This window comes from Plecotus auritus (assembly GCF_963455305.1).
Source record: "Plecotus auritus genome assembly, chromosome: 9".
NCBI lineage: Eukaryota > Metazoa > Chordata > Mammalia > Chiroptera > Vespertilionidae > Plecotus > Plecotus auritus.
Genome location: NC_137783.1, coordinates 89449118 through 89459461, shown reverse-complemented (window position 1 = coordinate 89459461; position 10344 = coordinate 89449118). Strand labels below are relative to the sequence as shown.

At 46.0% G+C, this 10344-nt stretch overlaps 1 pseudogene across 1 annotated transcript; it reads left to right on the top strand.

Moving 5' to 3' along the window:
• Nucleotides 1-6024: 6024 nt before the first annotated feature.
• Nucleotides 6025-9933, top strand: LOC308233593 (small ribosomal subunit protein uS2-like; annotated as a pseudogene). The gene is made up of 2 exons: nt 6025-6842; nt 9873-9933. The product of its transcript is annotated as a small ribosomal subunit protein uS2-like (transcript).
• Nucleotides 9934-10344: the final 411 nt, after the last annotated feature.

Here is a 10344-nt window from a genome sequence, read left to right as displayed (position 1 = left end):
ACAATGTGGCAATTACTAACTGCATGTCTTCTCTAAAGAAAAAAATTGTACTATGTTGTTTTTATCCCCATACTCTTTAAAAATTATTTTGCCATATATAAATAAAACTTTCATTTTGCAGTTGTATACTTCACAATAAAACAACTTTTGGCAGGTAGAATTGATCAGTTTCAGTGCAACTGACATCTTGATGATACTTTAAACAATATAGCACAAGCCAGTCTTCTTTTACTATTTGAATTATAGTTATTCATTCTAGCAATAAAATAACTTCAATGCAATCATGACATAATGAATATAGAAACAACCTATATGTCACAAAATGCAGAAGATTCTTTTATTTTTAAAAATTAAATGCTTCCTTGTTATATTTTTCCTAATTTTCTACTAGAGGCCCAGTGCACAAATTCGTGCACAGGTGGGGTCTAGCCAGCTCTGCCCCAATCAGGGTGGATTGAGGCCAGGCCTATTGGGAGGAGGAGACTGCAGGAGATTGGCCAGCTGGTCCACCCCAATTGGGACCCAATCAGGGCTGGGCCAGCAAGGGAGAGGGGCCGTAAGCAATTGGCCAGCTGGACCTGCCCCCGATGGAGTGGGAGGGGGCCAATCGGGGGCCAGTGGCTGTGGGAAGGGGCTATGGGAGTTTGGCTGGCTGACTCTGCCCTTGATTTGTGGGGAGGCAGATTGGGGTTGAGGCCAGCTGGGGGGAGGGGCCGAAGGCTGATCAGGGTGGTAGGGGCCCATCAGGGGTGGGTCCAGCCAGGGGGAGGGACTACAGGCAGTTGGCTGGCCGACCCTGCCCCTGATTGGGGTGAAGGGGCTGATCTGGGTCCAGGCGAGGGGAGGGGCTGCAGGGAGGTTGGCAGGCCCTGCCCTCAATCGGGGTAGGGGAGGCCAATCAGGGATAGTGCTGGCTGGAGGAGAGGCCACAGGAGGTTGGCTGCCAGCACCATCCCCGATCGGGCCGGTTTGCTGACCACAGTGGGCATCATAGCAACCGGTCATTTCAGTCATTACAGCATTCCAGTCGCTGGCTTTTTATATATATATTAGAGGCCCGGTGAATGAAATTCGTGCATGGGGAAGGGGTGTCCCTCAGCCCAGCCTGCACCCTCTCCAATCTGGGACCACTTGAGGGATGTCCGACCGCCCATTTAGGACCGATCCCCAGTGGGGATCGGACATCCCTCTCACAATCCAGAACAGCTGGCTCCCAACCGCTCACCTGCCTCTGCCTGATTGCCCCTAACCACTTCTGCCTGCCAGCCTGATCACCCCCTAACCACTCCCCTGCCAGCCTGATTGATGCCAACTGCTCCCCAGCCAGCCCAATTGCCCCTAACCGCCCTCCCCTGCCAGTTTGGTCACCTTTAACTGTCCTCCCCTGCCAGTCTGGTCGCCCTTAACTGTCCTCCCTGGCAGGCCTGGTCGCCCCCAACTGCCCTCCTCTGCAGGTCTGGTCCCCACAACAGCCCTCCCCTGCAGTCCTGGGTCCCCCAACAACTGCCCTTTCCTGCTGGCCTGGTCTCCCTCAACTGCCCTCCTCTGATGGCCCGGTAACCCCTAACTGCCCTCCCTGCTGGCCTGATTGCCCCTAACTGCCCTCCTCTGCAGTACTGGTCCCTCCCAATTGCCCTCCCCTGCAGGCTTGGTCCCCCCAAACTTCCCTCCCCTGCTGGCCTGGTCCCCTACAACTGTCCTCCCCTGCAGATCTGGTCCCCCCCACAACTGCTCTCCCCTGCAGGCCTGGTTCCCCCACAACTGCCCTCCGTTGCTGGCCTGGTCTCCTCCAACTGCCCTCCTGTGGCTGGCCCAGTCACCCCTAACTGCCCTCCCCTGCAGGCCTGGGTGCCCCCAACTGTCCTCTACTGCAGGCCTGGTCCCCCTTACTGCCCTCCCTTGCTAGCCTGGTCTCCCCCAACTGCCCTACCTGCAGGCCTGATCCACCCCAACTGCCCTCCCCTGCGGGCCTGGGTCCCCCCAACTGTCCTCCACTGCAGGCCTGGTCCCCCACAACTGCCCTCCCTTGCTAGCCTGGTCTCCCCCAACTGCCCACAACTGCCCTCCCCTGCCAGCCATCTTGTGGTGGCCATCTTGTGTCCACATGGTGGTAGCCATCTTGTATCTTGGAGTGACTGTCAATTTGCATATTACTCTTTTATTAGATAGGATAGATTATTTAACCACCTATATTTCTGATTAAACATAGACCTGACTTTCAGGGACTGCATGCATATGTGTTAAATACAATTTTTTAAGATCACTCTCAAATATATTCAGTTCCATATCTAATTCATTACTTCCTTTTAGTGGAGACTCTTAGAGCCAAGAGCATGTGCACATGCAAAAATATAATCTTTTTTTTTACATTAATTAATTTGTTCATCAATCCTGCTTTTTGTATCTTTACATCACAACAATCTTAGAAATAAATATAATTGATAAAACTAAATTTAATGTTTGAGTATCAATTCGTCTTCTCTCAAATAATGAGCTGACACATATGTGTATATGTTTCACAAAGTGGATCTTTTAGGTCTAAACTATCATGTAGGGAGGGGCTCCTTCCTACATTGTTGTTTAGAAACTGGCTCTCATTTGCTCATTATTCTGCACCAACTACTTGCAGTGCATTGTGCATTTCAGAAATTAGTTGATACTAGGATGTGTGTACGAGGGACTTACATAGAAAAATGGAATTCAACCAGCCACCTTCTGGTATACAGGAGGGTCCTCCAACCAACTTAGCCACACTAGCCAGGGCACCCATTTTTCATTTTATTGTCTTCTTGGTGTTGAGTTGTATATGCTCTTTATATATTTTATCAGATGTATCATTGGCCATTATGTTCTCCCATACAGTGGGCTCCTTTTTCACTTTATTGATGGTTTCTTTTGCTGTGCAGAAGCATTTAAGTTTGATGTAATCCCATTTGTTTACCTTCTCCTTTGTTTGCCTTGCCCTAGGAGACATATTGGCAAAAATATTTCTCTAAGATATGTCTGATATTTTACTGCCTATGGTTTCTTCTAGCATTTTTATGGTTTTGTGAATTACATTTAATTATTTTATCCATTTTGAACTTATTCTTGTGTATGGTGTGAGTTGGTGGTCTAGTTTCCTTTTTTATTTGCATGTATCTGTCCAATTTTCCCAACACCATTTATTGAAAAGACTGTCTTTACTCCGTTGTATGCTATCACCTCCTTTGTCAAATATTAATTGAGCATAGTGGTGTGGATCTATTTCTGGGCTCTCTGTTCTGTTCCACTGATCTATATGCCTATTCTCCTGCCAATATCAGGCTGTTTTAATTACAGTGACCTTTTAATATAGTTTGATATCAGGTATTGTGATCCCTCCAACTTTGGGGAAGAAATAGATTATTCAGAATGATAATTGCTATCTCATCTCTGTTGCTTACTTGGGCAAATTTAGGTAGTTAGGTGAGCTATAGGCAGAAGATGAGAATGTGGGGACATGCTCTGGGGCAAAAGCCAGTGAAAGGTGACTGTTAAGGAATGGTTGTCTTTCTAATTCCACAGAGAGAAAGCATTATAGTCACAGTTTTAATCCTATTTTGTACTTAGATTTCATGAGAGGGCATACAATAGAGGAAGACTTCCTTAAGCCCAGTATCATTTAGTATCAGATAAACGTGTTATGGGATTCCAGGGCAGAAAGAATAGGGGAAACTGAGACAGGAAAATTAGGACAAGGCCGAACAGTGTGAGTAATTTGCAGCTGGCCTGCAAATAACAAACCACCTCCTTCCCCAGCCAAGGACACTCTGAGAGCAAATGATTAAAAACCTCCCTAAGGAGAGAATGCAGAAAGAGAGGGGAGCAGGGGAAAGGAAAAAAGGGCAGATTTGCTCCCTAAGCAGACAAGCCAGCAGTCTCGGGGCTTGGCAAGATAAAGTTGCCAGGATTCTGGGAAGAGCACACAGGGAAACCTCGAGACTTAATCTGTACCAAGATACTCAGCAAAGGAATCTTTGAAACCTACAGACATTCACTTTCCCAGATGAGCCAGAAAAAAACAAAAAACCAAAAAACCTGTGCTCCATGCTGGATGAAATAAGACAGATTTGCTTGCTTTGCTTTTTCAATAAAGGTGTATGCTTTAATAAATTGGCTTTTCACAACACAGCCAAGGTCTCTCGTATAAATTCATTTATGTGAGAAGACAAGGATGGAGGCTGGGGACAGCCCACTCCCACTGACTCAGGGGTCTGTCCAGTAACACTTCTCTGGTGCCCGTGAGAGGTGCCTCTAACAAAAACAAACAGAAATGTATTTTTACATCTCTGATTGGAATGAAAAAAAAATCAATCGTGTATTTCATCCTCAGTGTCATGACTCTTAGCTTATTTTTTAAAAAATATATCGGCTTCTAGTGTAATGTGGAAAAATGCTAAGTATTAGTTAGATTTGAGTTGCCAGATGGCAGCTGTCCTATTGTCCAAGTAACAAATTTCATTATTTGTTCGTAGAATTTGTGTATATACTTAGTTGGATGCCATTCGTAATGACTTTCTTTTCTATGTTGTTTTGCATTTTTTATTATTATAGGAAATGTATAAAGATAACTGAAGGGCGAAGATATATTTTAACCTGTTCATGGGCCAGTGATAGGCCAGACTGGAATTCCTATGTAATGAGCCATGTGTTCATGTCACAGTTCCTGCTGCCCCCTTATCTAACGCAGAATCACTGCATTTGAAATGGATGATGTTATTGACATTTCTGTCTCTGTCTCTGTCTATCATAAAATTCATAGTTGCACATTGTGAGTCTGTGTGACAGTTTCAGCAGACTTCTCTATGCGGAGGAGGAAAGAGCTTTAGCAACAGTAAAACGTCTAGCACTGTGTTTGTCCTCTTCATATATATATTTTTACTCTCAAAGGTAACTATGCTTCATCTTAACACAAGCATAAGAGTTTCAAATAAGAAATACATAATCTGACTTCAAAGGAATTGCAGGGAGAAGCCTGGCAGAATGTCAGATATATATGCATTTAAAAAGCAGAGGATATCATTTTAAGAACTTGAGAAGAATAAAATTAATTCTATGTAAAAGTGTTTTCTACGGCTTCCTTGGCATTTCCCTTCTTGAAATTTTATATCAGAATGTATTTTATTTATCAACTAGAGGCCCGTTGCAGGAAGATTCCCGCAATAGGGCTTCCTGCGGTGGTCTGCTTCCTTCCCTTCTCCACAGCCCCACTTGCTTGCTTCTCTACAGTTTCGCTCCCTTCTGCAATGCTTAACTTCCTTCTACGCTGTCTTCAGTCTTCACTCTACTTCTGGATATGCAAATTAACCGCCATCTTGGTTGGGTTAATTTGTATACTCACTCCTGATTGGCTGGTGGGTGTGGCTGGTGGGGTAGCGGAGGTACGGTCAATTTGCATATTACTCTTTTATTAGATAGGATAACAATGTCATTGTTTAAGTCATATCCTAGAAAAATTACACTCAATGTGTATAGAACTTTAGATGTAACAAGATACTTTTTAAAGTGTTAAGTATGTAAATTATCAATCTAACATCTAAGAAATCATATTAACTTTACTTATGGAAAGGAAACTAAACCATAGAATATTTAGCCACAAAGTTTTTAGGTGCTATCCTTTTTAAGCTGCAATATCCTAAATAAATGTTTACCTTACCTTTGGAGTAAGAAGTCATGAACTTGGGACTCAAATGCAGCAGTCGTTAATACTGAATGCATGAATACAGGGAAAAGTGAAGGAATCCATCTATTCTAAAAGCTTAGAAATATTGCACACATAGCACAGGTTATACAAATAATGAATGGCAGAACCAAGATAAACATCTTGATGCAGACTCTATATTTCACCATGATGCTTTCCTACTATATAGTCACTTATTTATTGTTTTTAAGTAAAATTATATCTTCTTAGCCTTTTCACACTCCCCAGAGAAGGGCCCATGTGGTATTTTTCTTGGTTCCCATGTAACTTAAAGGGGAACGTTCACAATTTCCAGAGCCCTTGATGTCCTGCACATGGAGGAGGAGGATGTCCTCCGATTTCTTGCAGCAGGAACCCACTTAGGTAGCACCAACCTTTACTTCCAGATGGAACAGTCCACCTACGAAAGGAAAAGTGATGGCACCTGCATCGTAAGTCTGAGAAGCCGGGAGAAGCTTCTGCTGGCTGCTCTGCCATTGTTGCCCCTGAAAACCCCACTGATGTCAGTGTCATATCGTCTAGGAATACCAGCCAGCGAGCTGTGCTGGAATTTGCTGCTGCCACTGGAGCCACTCCTATGGCCGACCCCATCACTCCTGCAAGCTTCTCTAACCAGATCCAGGCAGCCTTCCTGGAGCAGATATTTCTGTGGTTACTGATCCACAGAGGCACCCACTGTTAACCGGCCTGCCGCAGCTCCCTGTAACAGACTCTCCTCTGCGCTACGTGGACATTGCCAGCCCTCTCAACAGGGGGCTCACTCAGTGGGTCTCATGTGGATGCTGGCCCTGGAAGCACTGTGCATGCCTGGCACCACCTCCCACGAACACCCAAGGGAGGTCACACCCGATCTCTATGTCTACAGAGACCCTGAAGAGACTGAAAAGAAAGAGCAGCCGACGCTGAAAAGGCTGTGACCTAGAGGAACCTCAGCGTGAATGGACGGCTCCAGCTCCTGAGTCCACTGCTGTCAGCCTGAGGTCGCAGACTGTTCTGAGGCGTAGGTGCCCTGGGTGCCTATTCAGCAGTTCCCTACTGAAGACTGGATGCTCAGCTGCCACCCAAGGCTGGTCTGCAGCTCCATTGCTCAGGCCACCAAATGGGGAGGGACAACCACTGAGTGGGATTTTTTTAAAAATAAATCTTTATTCAGATTATTACAATTGTTTCTCCTATTTCCCCCTATAGCTCTCCTCCACCCAGTTCCCACTCCACCTTCTGCCCTTACCTCCCCGCCACTGTCCTCATCCATAGGTGTATGATTTTTGTCCAGTCTCTTCCTGAACACCCCCCATACCCCTTTCGCCCTGAGAATTATCAGAATTATCATTCCCTTTCTATGCCCCTGATTCTATTATATTCACCAGATTATTCTGTTCCTCAGGTTTTTAATTCGCTTGATATTTAAGTTCACTTGTTGATAGATGTGTATATGTTGTTCATAATTTTTATCATTACTTTTTTCTTCTTCCTCCTCTTCTTAAAGAATACCCTTCAGCATTTCATGTAATCCTGGTTTGGTGGTGATGAACTCCTTTAGCTCTTTCTTGTCTGTGAAGCTCTTTATCTGCCCTTCAATTCTGAATGATAGCTTTGCTGGGTAGAGTAATCTTGGTTGTAGGTTCTTGCTATTCATCACTTTGAAAATTTCTTGCCACTCCCATCTGGCTTGCATAGTTTCTGTTGAGAAATCAGCTGACAATCGTATGGGTGCTCCCTTGTAGGTAATTAACTGTTTTCCTCTTGCTGCTTTTAAGATTCTCTCTTTGTCTTTTGCTCTTGGCATTTTAATTATGATGTGTCTTGGTGTGGTCCTCTTTGGATTCCTTTTGTTTGGGGTTCTGTGCACTTCCTGGACTTGTAAGTCTATTTCTTTCACCAGGTGGGGGAAGTTTTCGGTCATTATTTCTTCAAATAGGTTTTCAGTATCTTGCTCTCTCTCTTCTTCTGGCACCCCCATAATTCTGATGTTGGTATGCTTGAAGTTGTCCCAGAGTCTTCTTACACTGTCTTCAACTTTTTGGATTTATTTTTCTTTTTGCTTTTTTGGTTGAGTGTTTTTTGCTTCTTTGTATTTCAATTCTTTGACTTGATTCTTGTGTTCCTCTAGTCTGTTGTTGGGTCTCTGTATAATATTTTTTATTTCAGTCAGTGTATGTTTAATTTCCAGTTGGTCCTTTTTCATATCTTCGAGGGTCTCGTTATATTTATCGGCCTTTTCTAGGATGTTCTTGAAAAGCCTTATAACCGTGGTTTTGAATTCTATATCCAGTCGTTTGTTTTCCTCCATTTCTTTCGTTTGTGATCTGTTTCTTTGACGCCGCATTTTCATTGCTTCCCTGTGTTGGTAGGGTAGATTTGTGTGCTAGGTTTCCTATATGGCCCAGTGGGTCGGCCTCCCCAGTTAACCTGAGGTGGACACTCTTGGTGCACCCCTTTGTGGACTGTGTGTACAGCCTTGTTGTAATTAAGTCTTGATTGTTGTTGGTATCACTGGGAGGAATTGACCTCCAGGCCAGTTGGCTGTAAGGATCAGCTGTGTCTACGCTGGGAGAAGTTCGGTGCTGGAGACAGCCTTATAGGATTAGACTTGCCAAATTGCAATAGCCTCTGTGCTCAGCTTGGATGGGGTGGAGTCTCAGGGCGGAGCAGACAGTCTTGGCTTCCAGTCAGCTTTGCCCCATTGCGCGCACGTGCGCACCTTCAGACCTCTGCCTTCCCCGGCTCCCGAGTCTCTGCCCGAGAGTCCAGATTCCCCCCACAAGAGCGTGGGTCCCCAGGGGCTTGCCTGGAACTGGGGTTCAGTGCAGTCAGAACTGGGGCTCAATGAAGTCAGGAGCTTCTGATTCCCTTCCACTAGGGAAAGCCTGTGGCAACCTCCACAGCCTTTGTGTGCACTGGCACGTGCACGCCTCCAGTCCTCTGCCTTCCCTGGCTCCCAAGTCTCCACCCGAGAGTCCAGATTCCCCCTGTAAGAGCATGGGTCCCTAGGGGCTCGCCTGGAACTGGGGTTCAGTGCAGTCAGAACTGGGGTTCAGTTCAGTCAGGAGCTTCTGACTCCCTTCTGCTAGGGAAAGCCTGTGGCAACCTCTGCAGCCTTTGTGCACACTGGCACGCCGGGGCTTCCCCGGGTCTCCCCCGGGTCTCCCCCGGGTCTCCGAGTCTCCGGGTGCCTTTCTCTCTACCTGACAGACCAGACTCCCCCTGTATGAGCCTGGGTCCACAGGGTTTCGCCCGGGACTGGGGTTCAGTGCAGTCAGAACTGGGGTTCAGTGCGGTCGGGGGCTTCCTTCCCCCTTCCGCCAGAGAATGTCAGCCAGGCTCTCAGCCACCCTTCCTCTCTGCGCGTACAAAGACCCTTTGCCGTACCTCCAATTCTCTGTGAGCTTTTCTCTTTCCTTCTAGTTGTAGAATTTTCACTCAGCCAGCTTTCCTGTGGTTCTGGATGGTGTCTGTTCTGTCTTTTAGTTGTAGTTTTGAAATTGTTGTGCAAGGCAGCAGTTTAGGTGCTTACCTATGCCACCATCTTGGTTTCTCCCCCTGAGTTGGATTTTTTAAAGACTGATTTCAGAGAGGAAGGGAGAGGGAGAGAGAGAGAAACATCAATGAGAGAGAATCATCGATCATGGCTGCCTCCTGCACACCCTTCACTGGGGATGGAGCCTGCAGCCCTGGCATGTGCCCCAAACAGGAATGGAACTGTGACCTCCTGGTTCATAGGTCAATGCTCAACCACTGAGCCATGCTGGCCTGGCCCCACTGAGTGGGTCTTACACTGTTCTTCCACAAACTGTTAAGATAAAGTTGATAGAAAATAAATAGTCGCTACAAAATCTAGATATATAAAAGGCTAAGTGACTGAACGACCAGTTGACTGGTTGCTATGATGCACACTGACCACCAGAGGGCAGATGCTCAATGCAGGAGCTGCCCTCTGGTGGTCAGTGCACTCCCACAGCCAATCTCCCATGGCTGGCCAACCTCCTGCAGTCCCTCCCCCTTGCCAGCCAGCTGCACGCCCCCCCCCCCCCCCACCAGATCAGCCCCCATCACTGGCCCGGCTGAGGGACCGCACCCATGCACAAATTCGTGCACTGGGCCTCTAGTAATTAAATAAAATTTAAAAAAATAATATCTCCTTAAATTTTAGGCACATCTGTGGCTCAGTGGAAGAAGGCAACGTTAAAGCACATATGCATATTCTACTTTAAAGAACTGTATAAATCAGTACACCTAGAGTTAAAATGTAATGAGCAGAGTTAAAATCATACCATAACAAAAACTTGTTGCAGGTTTTCAGACTTTAAGTAACATCATTTCTATATTGAACAACCCGCTTACGGTGTACATCTACAGTAGCCGGTTACTCCCACCTCCTTTCCTACATTAGAGCCCTAGCCACGTAGCCGAGGAGGGTGATTAGGTTCAGCACCGGCTTTATCTTATGTAAAACAGAAGGGTACATGGCAGAGAAGAATGTAAGTGGGATTTAATTAGGAGCCAGGAGAAGTCAGAACGCTGGTGACAAGAATAAATCAATATTTTTGATCATGGGACCTTGCAGAGGCTTCGCTGCTATTGTAAGAAGAACCTGGCACAGGTGCCTGCCTTCAGAGGCCCCA